Below are 14,304 nucleotides of genomic sequence, written 5' to 3'. Positions count from 1 at the left end.
TAGGGAATTTTATGAAAACAGTGAGTTCTCCTCAGAATGGCTCAATTCTTTAGAATCAATCACTTCCAAAAATTGCCAGCTGAAGAGACTGAGCTGTGCTGAAGTCTGTGTGATAACCTATGTCAAGTTAAGTCTTTGCCCCAGGGTGATCTGAGTGGTCAGTCTGACTGCATCTTGTGTCCCAGCACAGGATACATGTTGTGCATGGAGAAATTCTGCCCCTCCTGCATTGTCTTGCCTCCTAGGAGGAGTAACTGTGCAGCACGAGCAGCATTTCAGCACAGCACTGGAGATGAGTGGCCAGGGGCTGCCTGTCTGGGCTTCCAGAATGGGGAAGTTGGGGAATGTTGTGTTTGTACTCATCAAATCTTTCTTGTTCTTACAGGCTCTGACTGCAGAAATTGTCAAAACAATCCGGGACATCATTGCCTTGAACCCTTTGTACAGGTCTGTGTTTCCCATGTGTGCTCTGGGGATGGAGGACCCTAAGATTTCTGTTCCCCTTGGCCTTTTGCTGTAACAAAGAGGAGACACTCACTGAATTGCTGCCCAGAATTTGGTTTGGGAATTAGCATCTGCTGTTGGAAAGTTTTGAAAACCTTATGCAAAGCTTTAATATCTGTTAGGAGAGCAGGACGTGGAGCAGATGGTGTGGGTGTGATGGGAGCTCACTGCAGTAAGTGCTGCAGCCTTATGCACGTGTTGTGGACGTGAGGCTCAGCACGGCGGGTCACAGATTGTGAACATTTCACATTCATAGCTGTATTTATCAGTGACCATTGCTTTTGTCAAGGTGTGTATTTGTCACTGAGTACAGCTTTAGTCAGGCTTTTGAAAGCTATTTTGCTATGAAGCAGAGTTGCATTTCATTTCTTCTTTAGATAACTCAACAAGGCTACTCCTTTATGAATGCAAGAATTTACTGAACATTTTGGGTTTTATCACCATTTTTTCCAGGGAATCTGTACTTCAGATGATGCAAGCTGGACAGCGTGTGGTAGATAACCCCATCTATCTGAGTGACATGGGTGCAGCACTGACAGGGGCAGAGTCACACGAACTTCAAGACATCTTGGAAGAAACCAGTGTAAGATGAAGCTTTCAACTCATGCTGTACTAGCAGAAGTGTGCCTTTCATTTGTCATCATTTCTCTGGTAGCCTCAGTATAGAGTGGGCTCCCGTGCTACATTTGGTGGTAGGTTAATATCAGCTCAGAGATTCCTGCTGAAGGATACAGGGAGTAAGTAATAATCTGCTTTCAGGGAAGGTCTGGATGCTCTGTGTCTTTGTGACAGTTGTCTCTTGCACTGTGGTTGTGTGTTGCTGAGTTGGTCTTTCTACACCTGCTGGTGCTGTGGGGCAGGGGGTTGACACAAGTGCAGTGTCTGACAACTCATTTTGCATCTGTCATTTCCAGATTCCCAAACGGCTTTACAAAGCCCTTTCCCTTCTAAAGAAGGAATATGAGCTGAGCAAACTGCAGCAACGTCTTGGAAGGGAGGTAAGCTTTCAAGTCAGGTACATCTTACACACATTTATAGCATGTCCATCTCTTAATAGTACAGTACTTAGCACTGCCAGTGGAGAATTTTTAAACAACACCATGGTGCACACTGAAGGAATGACATTGATGCAGTTAATAACTTGATACTCCTCTCCAATTGGAAACTTAATTTTTTTGTGCTTGTTTGGAAAAGTAATACAGGATCTGCTATTGAATCTGCTTCCTCCTGGAAGCCCTGCAGGCAAAGGAGGGAGGTGATGTAGAGAAGCAAAAGGGGTTTTTGGAGAGCATACTGTGCTTATCCTACTTGATTTTCTTCTTATGAGAAGGCCTAGAGGACAGAGGGAGAACAGCAAGTACTTTTACACTGACTTCAGCAAGGCTGTAGTCGTAGTCTTTGGTTTTCTTTTGGACAAGCTGGGGTGATGTGGACTGGAAAGATGAAACTCTGAGTTTGGTGTAGATGCTGTGAGAATAAAATGAGCACAGTGAGATTGGAAGTGGCACAAGCGGCCGTTCCTTTAGATGCTGCTGAAGATCTCTGCTGTATTTTCAGCCTCCAAAAAGCTCATAACTCAGAAGTGCAGGAAAGCATTTGATGTTTATTGTATGGTGCCAGGAGCAGGACAGTCACAGTGCTTGTTGCTGTGTTTAGGTTGAAGAGAAAATCAAGCAGACGCATCGCAAGTACCTTCTCCAGGAGCAACTGAAGATCATTAAGAAGGAGCTGGGTCTGGAGAAAGAGGACAAGGATGCAATAGAAGAAAAATTCCGTGAGCGGCTGAAGGAGCTGGTGGTGCCAAAGCACGTGATGGATGTGATTGATGAGGAGCTGAACAAATTGAGCTTGCTGGATAATCACTCCTCAGAATTCAAGTGAGTGCACGGCTGTGTCCTGTCAGGTTAGTTAGGAGAATAAGAGCAACCAGCCCAGTTCTGTTAAGCTCTTACCCAGGGAGTTTTTCTCTTTTCTGTCTTAGCTGCTTTCTCTGGATGTGTCATAATTGCGCTCCTTCCTTGCAGCCTAAAGCTGCACAGAAGTGCTGTGCCATTCCTTTCTCCTCATGAAAAGTGCAGTGATTCCTGCTGCCCTTAAGTGTTGCTCTTCTTTCTCCTCAGATGTTTTCATGAGATGCAGGAGAAGAGAAGCAAAACTCAGCTCCTGTAGTGCTGGGGCAGGGCTGGAGCTGCAAAAGAGCAGCTTTTATCTTCTGTCACATCATTTGTGTGTCAGAAACTGAAATTGCTTTGAACATTCATGTCTGTTGAGGTGCATCTGCTTTGCACTGAGCAGTCAGCACGGTCACCAGTGCAGGTTTGCAACAAAAATATTTGGGAGGAAAACACCAAAGCTGCACACAAAGCTGGTATTACTTTTTCAGGTCTAATTCCAGCATTGCTGTGCACCCGGTGGTTAACAGATCTTTCAAGCCCTTTTTGCTTCACTACAAATAGGATTTTCATGCAGCATTTACTGTGACTGTTCTGGTTATAATATGATAATGTGGGGTTATTGTGGCAGACTGACAACTTTTGTCTCCTGAATGATGGAATCAAAAGGAAGTAAGCTGCTGAGGGAGTTCAACAGAAGAAAATCACCACCCAGGCCAAGGTTCTTGCTCACATATTTTGGTGTTCTGAGACAAAAGTTTGCATTTTTGGGGAAAGGGGCAAGGGATTGAAGACTGCAGTTACAGGCTAGCAATGCCTGCCCAGGTAACAGGGCTATTTTCATCATCTGCCTTTTATGAGTCTGATTCATCCTCCGCTTTTTGAGGGGTGAAATTGTTTTGGAAGGCAGTGGAGGAAGGCATGGGTTTGTTGCTGAATCACTTTGTTTCTGTCAGCGTTACACGGAACTACTTGGACTGGCTGACATCCATCCCATGGGGTAAATGCAGTGAGGAGAACCTGGAGCTGAGCAGAGCCCAAGCAGTTCTGGAGGAGGATCACTATGGGATGGATGATGTCAAAAAGCGAATTCTGGTAAGGTGGGAGTGGGCAAAGGGCACAGCTTCAAACTCAGCCCAACATCAGTGCTTTGGTTACGTTTCAGCTTGCAGCTCTCCGTTAATTTTCGTTAGATCACAAATCACAAAAGGTGAAAGGTGATTGCAGTGAGAGCAGGGCTGGACTCTTCTCACTGGTGACAGGGCGAGGGGAAATGGCCTCAGGTTGTGCCAGGGGAGGTTTAGGTTGGACATCAGGAAGAACTTCTTTACAGAAAGCTTCCCAGGGAGGTGTGGGGAGTCAGCATCCCTGGATGTGTTTCAGAACCGTCTGGCTGTGGTGCTCAGGGACATGATTTAGTGGTGAATGGTTAGTTAGGGCAGTGTGGTTGGGCTGAGGTGGGACTTGATGATCTTGAAGGTCTTTTCCAACCTGAGCAATTCTATGATTCTATGACTGTTGGCAAGGGAGAAATTGTGCACTGGCAGTGAAATCCGTTCTGTTCCGTGCCCTAAACCCGACGCAGGTAATGCCTCCCCTGGCACTGCCTGCTTGAGCATCTCAGGCTCACAATCTTCCCAACGCTGTTGCTGTGATACATCTCCACCTATGGGCCGCTACCAATCTCTCGTCTTTAGGTATGCGTTATACTTTGCAATATCTGCAGCGTTTCGAAATTAGCACATCCGTTCTGCTTTGTGTTTGGACAGGAGAGCGATATTCCAAAGTTAGCACATCTCTCCTGTCCTGTGCTCGGCTCTCCCCATCCTTTGCCTGACTGTCCCCATGCCGTCCTATGCTGTTCCCTCCCATCCTGCGTACTTTCCTTATCTTGTGCCATCAGTCCTACCTGAGTCACTACAGCCCATTTCCAACTTCACTCCATCAGCTTTCTTTACGAATCAATAACATTTAGGACTCTTTTGTAGGTTCAGTAAGGGCCCCCGCGGCATACAAAAAAATAAAAAAATACTGGAAACAACAGGTTCACAGGAAGGTTCTAATTTCAGGAATACACAACATAGAAAAAAAACCTGGAAACTTCTACTGCAGAAACACAATCTACCTCTGTTGTGGTTTTGAGACTTTTTGTAGTCACTGTTGCACACCAGAACGCCGTGCGGAGCAGTGGGAGTTCACGAGGGAATCTTCTGGTTGCGTTTCCCGCCTTCTAGGGGCACTTGGAGCAGCTGAGGGGGGACGGGCGGCTTCCCAGAGGAGCAGGCGGGCAGCGGCAGCAGCAGCTCCGCTCAGGACCCGAGCGTCTGTCTGTGTCGCTCCTGCCCCAGCTCAGCCCTGGCAAACCTGTGTGCCTGGAAGAAGGCTGCGTAGAGACGTGTTGGCACCCCATCCCCGAAGACTTCAAAGGCAAGGCTGGAGCAGGCAGGGCATCCGATGGAGCTGTGGTGTCTGTGTTCATAGTGGGGGAGGTGGACGAGATGGCCTTCAGAGTCCCTTCCAACTCCACAGATTCTGTGGCTCTATGATTCTATGCCCCGGGCTATGAATGTGCGGGAATCAAGTGTTGTTTCTGCATTAGAATTAGACAATATTATTTTTATTTCATGATCTCCGCTATCATAGTTCTTTTTGGGAGTCCTTCTACTTCACCTGGGGAAGATCCCTGATAGTTTGCATCACTGATCCTCTAGACGAACCTTCCCAGGCACGCACACTCTGTATAGAGGTGTATATCTGTACATTTGGTCACACACTGCAGGAATATCCTGCACGAGAGCAAACCAGAGAACAGCCATGGCCTGCCCGAGGAAGCGCCTGAAGAGACATCGGCAGGCCTGGCATCATGCCCAGTGCTCTTTGTTTAACGCAGTCTTTAAAGAAAATCACCATATCAGTAGGCAAGGAGAGCACCGAGACTGCTTGGAAACAACAGCACGGCTGCTGACTGACAGCAGGTAACAAATAAATTAACAAGTAAATAGCAAATGTCAACCTTCTGTAAGATTGTGAACCTGGAGTACGCAGCCAGTAGGGAAACAGGGGAGGGGGGAGGCAAGGGGGAGCAAACAGGGTCTAAAGGCTGCCATGTTGTGCGCATAGGCGCTCCTGCTTGCGGGACGCCGCCATTGCAACCGCGAATAAATTCTGCTGTTACCAGAGATACCGTCCTGACAAACATGACTTGGATATTTCCAGCTAATGGATGCAGTGTTTGGTGTGATCCATTCTCTATGCAACATGTGAGCATAACCAGATGTGTTTGGTCTGCGCCCCTACAAGCTGCTGAGGGTACAGGCACAGTTCTAAAGGCCGCCCATTGTGTGTCATCAGTGACATCACAAAGGGTGAGGGCAGCCTAGGTAATAGCCAAGGGAAAGCCAGAACAGTCGCAGGAGCGACAGCGACAGGAGCACAGGGACCTTCAAGGCTTCTTGAGCACAAGGACCTTCAAGGCTTCTTGAGCACAGGGACCTTCGAGGCTTCTTGAGCACAGTCCACTTCTCACCATGTCATTTCCGCCTGCCCGTAAGAGCCGGCGAATCTACCTTTCCTTCTCCCCTCCCTTTGCCAGCTCTGGTTCTCAGTCTGGTGAGATGGAGGTGAGACCCCCCCGCAGGCCAAAGTTGGCTTGGCAGGAGTGGCATCCTGAAAAGGAGGAGAAGGAGAAGGAAAAGAAGATCACAAATCCACGTGAGTAACGGGTGGGAAGCACTGGGCACAGCGGTCATGCTTGATTCAAAGCTGGCACCCACTTCTTCCGGCACCTCCTTTCCTGAAACTCCCTTTCCCAGCATGGAGTCCAGCTCCAGCTAAAGGGAGCGTGGAACCACGGGATCCAGGAATGGTTGGGTGTGGAGGGACCTCAAAGCCCTCACAGGCCCAGCCCCTGTTGTGGGCTGGTTGCCACCCACTGGATCAGGCTGCCCGCAGCCCCATCCTGCCTGGCCTCGAGCACCTCCAAGGATGGGGCAGCCGCAGCTTCTCTGGGCAGCCTGCGCCAGTGCCAACCTCTCCCAGACTGTTGGGATGGGTGCCGAGAGGCTGCTGGGCTGGCAGGATGTCAGGGAAGCAGGCAGGCAGGATGGCTCCATGCCATGCGCTGGGGCCGTTCTTTCCCTCACTCCTTGCCTTTGGCCCCTCTCTACGGTGCTCATTCTTCTCCTCTTGCTTAGGTATTCGCATCTTGGAGCTGTGGAGAGAAACAGCCATCGCATGCATCTGTGAGTTTCTGCAGAGAAAGGACAAGGTAAGAGCAGCTGTTTCCACTCACTGTGGAAACAGCCCCGGTTCTTCTCCAGGCCGCTACCCTGCAGGCATTGCACCGCGCCCCACGATGCTTGGGGTCCTGCTGGCTGTGGATCTCACCTTCATGCCCCCTCTTGTTCCCTCTGCGACTACCAGGATGTGCAAGAGAAAATCAAATTCCTGAGAGGCATCTGCACGCTGTGCAAATGCAGGGACGCGTCGCTCAACTTGGATGCTTTCTGCCAAGAAAAGCAGCTGGCAGAGAATGTCCAGGTGCGGAGAAAGGCAGTGGGCTGGAAAAGGGGGCATGGACCCCCTGCACCCTTTTGTGGACAAGGCTGGCACGGGGAGAATTGAGCACGGACACGCAAGTGTCCTCTGGCGGCTGCCACGTCCCATCCATCCCATCCCTCCTGTGTTCTGCAGGCGCTGATCGATGAGGAGCCCAAGCACACTTTGTCCTCGGAGATAAAGCAGGAAGCCATGATGAGCTTTGCCAACATGAGGTAGCTGCCCAGGCCCACATTTGGCTAGCACGGCCCCATGGCAGGCTCCTGGCGGCCCTGAAGCTGGCAGGGAGGCTTCCTCCTGCCCGTGGAGGTCCACGTCCTCCTTCCCGTGGCCTCGAGGCACACGGTGTCCAACGGGCTTCTCTCTCCCCTTGCAGCACTGTGGAGACAGCGCTGGAAGGCAAAACGGAGAGCATTCTGAATTCCTGCTTCAACAGTGTCTTCTTTTTGCCTCCGGAACTGAGCATACCAGAAAAGGAGAAAGAACTCTACAATGAGGTGTGTGCTGGGTGAGCCACCGGAGCCCCAGGTCCCTTTGGGCTGCTCCCTGGCTCCTTGTGCTGAGACGGCAGGAGAGCCAGGCAGGGCAGGAAGCCAGCTTTGCTTTTCCACCCTCGTCTCGTCTCTTCTCTGGGGATAGGGTTAGCATGAGGCGCCCCGTGAGGTGCCGCAGGCGCCCTTCTGCAACTCTCTGTCCTCTTGCAGACCATGCTTGCCATGGACATCATGCTGGAAGCCTTGGTGCAGAACTGCCCCAACAGGAGAATGAGCGAGGAGCTGCACAGCATGTTTCAGGTCTGGCAGGCAGTTGCAAGAGCGGGGTCACTGGGAGGGATGCGAATGTCCCTACTGCAGTGACACAGACCCTCCTTGCACGTGAAGGTCCTGCAAAGGATCCTGCCCCTGCTGCTCTGTTCTTCTTCCCCCGTGGGGAAGATCCCAGAGCTCCTGCTGGAGCGGCAGAAGCTCCCAGGGCAAGTACCAGCAGATTCTCTCTTTGCAGGCTCTGCTCCACTTCCTCAGCTCCCAGGAGGTGCATGTCCGTACGAGAGCCCTGCGTGGGGTTTTACAGATGATCCGTAATTTTATGGAAAAAGTAAGGAGCCAGGCACCCTCCAGCCAGGCTGTCTCCCATTCTCCATATCCCAGAGCAGCTCAGGGGTGCCTGCAGCCGGGCTGCGGCTGGGAGCTCTCAGCGGGGCTCTGCCCCAAACAAGGGTCCTTGCCCCATCTTTGCCCCCGCTCTTCCCTCTCCAGGCCCTGCTCTGCTTCCACTCAGCCCTTCCTCTCTTCTCCTTCTCTCACCCAGGACTGGGAGGGCCCTGAAGCTTACAAGCCACTCATTGACGTCTACTTCCCAATCCTGGGAGAGCTGCTGGGTCACCTCAGCCTTTTCAACTGTGGCTACGAAAGCACCAGAGCTCCAGCTTTACAAGCGCTTCATCGCCTCCACATGTTTGTCAAACGACAAAGAAGTAAGAGAAGATGGGTTGGGCAGCATCTCTGCTCCTATGTCTGCTCCTTTCTCCTATTCTTATGCTTTGTGAAGCCTGACCGTGGAGTCCGCAAGCTCTCTGAGCTCCTTTACTCTTCCGAGCAGCTTCACCATTCCTAAGCTGCCTCTTGCTCCCAGCACCCATCACCTTTAGCTGTGTAATCCCTTTCCTTCACTCTCCTCAGCATGGGTCCCATCAACCCATGTCTGCTCACCGTTGGTCTCCGTGCTCAGGTCTCCTACACCACGGGTCCCCTCTACCGTGGGTCTCCTCAGAACTCCGTTTTCAGCTTAAAGCACCGTTCACCAATTGCTGAGTTTGATGGCAAAGACATTGTTTCCTTCTGACTCTTCTGTGTTCCCTCCCTTTTAGGAACAAGCCTGTCAGAGGAGATGGAAAACTACGTGCATCTCCATGAGAAGCCAGAGAGTAGAAAGTTCAGAGATAATGACTTTCCCACTCCCAAAGATTGCGCCGAGGTAACGTCCTGCCTTGCTGAGGATCTTGTCCATAGCATCAGCAGGAAATGTCTGTGAGCAAGGGGAGTGCAAGGGCAGCAGATCCAGCCCTCCTGGCTGGAGGACCGCAAGGCCTTCTTACCAAATGCCCATGCCCCCACCTGCAATCCATCTCCCAGAACCCTCTCTTGCCATCCTGCGCCACGCAGTGACGGAAGCTGATGCTGCCAGCTTTCCTACAGGCTCTGCTGCCCAGCATCTCTGCAGAGCTGCTCTCCCTGCACTGGAGTGCTCAGTGTGGCATCTCTTCCCTCCCCTGCTTCCACCCACAGTTGTTTGGAGGATACCTCAGGCCTGCTGAGAGGATGGACGTCGTCCTCACAGCCCTTCAAGCGCTGGTTGACTCCAGCATCTATGACAAGGAGGCGGCCTGCAGTGTGATGGCCGTGGCCATGGAAGACCACGCCTTCTGGATGCCAGATGTAAGCCCCTTTTGGCCACTGCCCCATCCTTGAGCCCTTTCAGGCGCTGTTCTTCCCTCCCCAGCCGAGGCCTCTGGGGCTCCTGAAGCCGTTCTCAGCGATGGGAAGTGCATGGGAAGATGGGAAGTGGTTTCAGCGGCACCTGTGCTAATGGTTGTGGTCTGTTCTCGCGTGTGTCCCCTTCAGAAAGCCCAGTTCATGACCTTCATCTGCGAGAACTTGAGGAGCATCACCACAAAGGCAGCGCGGCACTGCCTGGACTCCCTGCTCCTCCTTCTGACCAGCCAGATGCCCACGGAAGAAGTCAGGAGCCTGCTGAAGTCCTCTCCACCAAGCGACAGGTACTGTCCTCAGCAGCCTGGAGGGCTTCTTCCAGGTGTCCTCCTGCTCGCCCAGGGCTCTCCAAGCAACGTGGGCCTGCAGGGTTTTAGCTGTGCTAAGGTAGCTCTGCCTACAATGTATTTGGGCTTGCAGCAACGCCCTGGACACGTGGGAGGTGATGCTCTGCATGCCGCAGACCTTGGAGAAGGTCTTGAAGGAGGTGACCAAGGGCTCACAGCTGAGCAGGCTGGTAGAAGGAGTCACAGAAGACACCTGTATCCTCTTCTTGGCTGTGAGTTAATGGATAACACTTTGCTGCCCTTCGGGGCTGCGTGTGCCCCTGCAGGCTCTCACCTGGCTATGTCTATGTTTCAGCTAATGGCAAAGAGTGAAGATAATGAGGACTTTTTTGGTGACCTACGCCACCTCAAGACTTTTCTGAAGCATCCAAGCGTGGAGATGCACAGCGTGGTGCTCAGAGGGCTTGTCGTACTCTCCGAGACACGGGAGAAGGTGAGTGGGGCTTTGTCAACCAAAGCGGCACTGGGCTTCTTGGGCAGCGACGGGAGAAGGGTGACGGTCACGGTGGGGCCTGCTGGCTTTGAGGAGCTTTGAGGATGGGGCGTCAAAGCCCAGTAAAGTCAGCTTTTACCGTGGGCTGGTTGTCACCTACCAGAGCAGGTTGCCCCTGGCCCCATCCGTCCTGGCCTTGGGTACCTTCAGGGATGGGGTACCTACTTCTCTGGGCAGCCTCACCGCCCTCTGAGAAAAGGATTTCCCCATTGGCCTTGCGACTGCCGTGCCCGCTGCCAGCAAGTGAAGCAGGAGACTGGAGCTCAGAGACGGGAGCCTTTTGCCCAGGCGGTCGTTCCCCGCATCAGACAAAGGAACTTGCGTTTCCTACAGGCAAGAAAAATGCGGGTGGTGCTGCCAGAGATCATGGCCACCCTGCAGGATGCCAGCACAGACATCAAGATGAAGGCCCTGTTTGTCATTCAAAACATCATGGGCTGCGTGAAGAGGAAGGAGGCCAGCTCCATCGCCGTGCAGCACGCCGAGGAGCTCCTGCCTCTCTTTGTCGATGTAAGTGAGGCTGCTGCAGGAGGCAGAGCCCTCGCAGGGCACTCTGCAGTGCCCCCGCCTCTGGCCCAGCTGTGTGGGCAGCACTCACATCGGGCCCTCTCCCCTCCCCGCTCCTCCTGGGGCTCCTTCCGGGCACTGGGACGGCTGTGGGCCCTCGGAGAGCCCCCCGCCCAGCATCTGCTCCCCACCGTTGGCTTCCGGCCCCCCGTGCCTCCTCCGCTGCCTGTGCAAGGCCAGGCCAGGCCTGGTCCCCACGCACAGTGCAGGAAGGCCCGCAGGCGCTGCGTGCCACGGAGGCGGTGTGAAGGCGGCCCGGCCTCCTCGTGCTAGAATTCTCTTCCTTCCTCCCTCCCTCCCAGGAGTCCAGTGCCGTGCAGGTGTCCTCCATCCGTCTCTACAGAGACATGGTGCAGGCCGTGGTCTGGTGCCACCGGAGCAGAATGAAGGGGACGGTGCGCAGGGGCCTGGTCCCACTGCTCCTTCGGATGCACGATGAGAACCAGGACGTGGCCCAGGTACAGTTTTCCGCCCCACCGAGGGCACGGTGACACCGTTTGGGTGCTGTGGGTGCCAGGGTGCGTGGCTGCTGCCCGAGGCCCGGAGGACAGGCCCAGCTCCCTGCCGTTCCTCGCACCGGAGCAGGCGGAGGGGTCGTGCATCCACAGCCTGGGCTCCGAGCTCTGCTACCCGCAGCCTGGGTGTCGAAGGCCTGGGACAGAGCCAGCTGGGAGCCCAGCGTTGTGCTGGGTGACCACGGAGGGGCTGCGGCTCCGTGCCTCTGTGTGGCCATCACGCCCTGCTGTCCGTGTTCTGTTCCCTTCCCACAGCGTGCTGGGAAAAGGCTCCCGGCCCTGCCGAGAGGAGGGCAATGCCGGGTCTCCTTCCTCGGGCCGTGGTGCCATCTCCCAGCTTCTGCTTCCCCACAGGCCGCCAGGAAAGCCCTTGTACAAATGGCCCGTCTCCTGCGCTGGAACGACCTCCTGGAGCTGGCTGAGAATCAGGAGACGTGGAGGATCGCGCAGTGCTTGGTAAGGAGAGCCCCAGAGCCCAGAGCAACAGGAACAGCGCGGGGAGCTGGGGAGCGTCTGCAATCCCCATGTTCTTATGCTTTCTCCAGCTGCAGCGGGACCAGAGCAGGGCAGAGGAATACCTGCAGCAGAGCCAGCCCTACCTGCAGGACCCTCAGGCGGCCGTGCGAGTGGAGGCCGTGAGGTTCATTGGTGAGCCACAGCCCCTCTGTCCCTCTTGGCAGTGGTTGGCGGTCCCAGCCACTGCCCTGTGGCCCTAAGAGCCCCTTGAGTGGGTCCCAGGGCCCTGCTGCCTTGCTCAGGCCGCCCTCGGCCACTCTCGCTGCTGGGGAGCAGTGCGGCTCTGCTGCTGGCAGCAGATCTGACGGGTGCTCTGTGCCTAGGCCTTGCTGCGCGCTACTCAAGGGACCTGAGCGAGAAGCAGCGACAGGACATCATCACGGGTAAGTGAGGGCTGTGGTGTGTGTACTGAGGCTGGGGGCAGAGACTCCCATGCCTTGCTCTCCTCCAAGGAAATTCTTGGGGCAGAGGGCGATACAGAACCATGGAGTCCTAGAAAGGTTGACTTTCAAGCGACCTTAAGGATCTCAGAACCAGGGAATCCTAGAGAGATGGGATCAGAAGGGACCTGAGAGATCATGCAGTCACGAGATCCTAGAATAATTCAGTGGAAAGGGAGCTCAAAGGTGGTACAACCATGAAATCCCAGAGTGGTAGAATGGTTCGGTTGGAAAGAACGTTTAAGGCCATCCTGTGCCAACCCCATACTGTGTCCTGGATGCCCCTGGACACAGGATCAGGCTGCCAAGGCCTCCACCCAACCTGGCCTTGACCGCCACAACGGGTAGGGAACCCACATGTTTTCTGGGCTGCCTGTGCCAGGGCCTCCCTGCCCTGTAAGGAAAGAATTCTGTCCTAAGTGATATATATAAGGCTGATATTGTGGTGGGAGCCCAAGCTCGATGAAGAGGGAGATGATATCATGTCATTGTCCGTGATGTCTGCTGGAAGTAGAATGCCTGGAGAGGAAAGTCTTGGGGAGATTCGTGGGGTGTGTGAAGGAGAGCCTCCTTTGCAGGATGTGAGAGGAAAGGAGGGAATGTGTCCACCTGCAAACAGGGAAGGACGTGCGGGTTATGTGATGCTAATGATCTCAAAGGTCATTTCCAATTGAGATGATTTGGTGATTCTAATGCATTTGGCTCTTTCCTGATGGGCCGCTCCGTTTGTCCTACCCAGCCTGGGACAGAGACATGTGGCATTGGGGCGGTCTGCAGAGTTCGCCTGCGATCTCTGCAGATTGCTTCATCCCTGCTCTGTTTCTTCCTGTTGCAGCCCTGGCGCCTTTGGCCAGTGACGCGGAGAGCTCGGTCCAAAGCTTGGCAGTGCAGACCACATTGATCCTCAGAGCGACCACGAGGACAGCGACATCACGACGGGGCCTGCGAGCGCTGTGCTGTCTGTTCCGCTGAGCTGCAGCACTCCTGTGACAGCTCTGTCCCTCGGAGGAGCACAGCAAACCCAGTGCCCTGCTGCCCTTCTCCCTGGGGCGTCCCTGCCCGTGCTCAGCAGGCGCCGCCATTCCCGGCCTCTGCTCCCGGCGGCTGGACGGCGCATCCCTCTGCACCCCCGCGGCCACGGCTGCCCAAGCTGTTGGCTTGGCTGAGCAGCACTGAGTGAAGAGGGATTGTCTCAGGCCGCATCTGCGCACATATACATCATGTGTAATGTAACATGTAATAATGTAATGGGCTGTGTGTAATGGATAACATTACGTATGCATATATGTTCAATGTACAGAAACAACAAATTGCATATTCTTTTTGTATATCTATTTTTATATTTAATAAAATATTTTTATAAATTCAACGGTCCCTTCAAACTTGTGGGAGATTTGACCTTTGTTTCCCTGAAACTAACAGTGGAGTTCACGAGGGAATCTTCTGGTTGCGTTTCCCGCCTTCTAGGGGCACTTGGAGCAGCTGAGGGGGGACGGGCGGCTTCCCAGAGGAGCAGGCGGGCAGCGGCAGCAGCAGCTCCGCTCAGGACCCGAGCGTCTGTCTGTGTCGCTCCTGCCCCAGCTCAGCCCTGGCAAACCTGTGTGCCTGGAAGAAGGCTGCGTAGAGACGTGTTGGCACCCCATCCCCGAAGACTTCAAAGGCAAGGCTGGAGCAGGCAGGGCATCCGATGGAGCTGTGGTGTCTGTGTTCATAGTGGGGGAGGTGGACGAGATGGCCTTCAGAGTCCCTTCCAACTCCACAGATTCTGTGGCTCTATGATTCTATGCCCCGGGCTATGAATGTGCGGGAATCAAGTGTTGTTTCTGCATTAGAATTAGACAATATTATTTTTATTTCATGATCTCCGCTATCATAGTTCTTTTTGGGAGTCCTTCTACTTCACCTGGGGAAGATCCCTGATAGTTTGCATCACTGATCCTCTAGACGAACCTTCCCAGGCACGCACACTCTGTATAGAGGTGTA

At 53.7% G+C, this 14,304-nt stretch overlaps 1 long non-coding RNA gene across 1 annotated transcript; it reads left to right on the top strand.

Moving 5' to 3' along the window:
* The first annotated feature begins 11,979 nt into the window (after window positions 1-11,979).
* On the top strand, window positions 11,980-13,402 carry LOC306955552. The gene is made up of 3 exons (XR_013792600.1): window positions 11,980-12,012; window positions 12,204-12,263; window positions 13,156-13,402. It is a non-coding gene; the product is annotated as an uncharacterized lncRNA (long non-coding RNA).
* The last annotated feature ends 902 nt before the right edge of the window (window positions 13,403-14,304 follow it).

This window comes from Tetrao urogallus (genome assembly GCF_951394365.1).
Source record: "Tetrao urogallus genome assembly, chromosome: 25".
In the NCBI taxonomy this organism is placed as follows: Eukaryota; Metazoa; Chordata; class Aves; order Galliformes; family Phasianidae; genus Tetrao; species Tetrao urogallus.
This window is presented reverse-complemented; position numbering and strand designations above follow the sequence as displayed.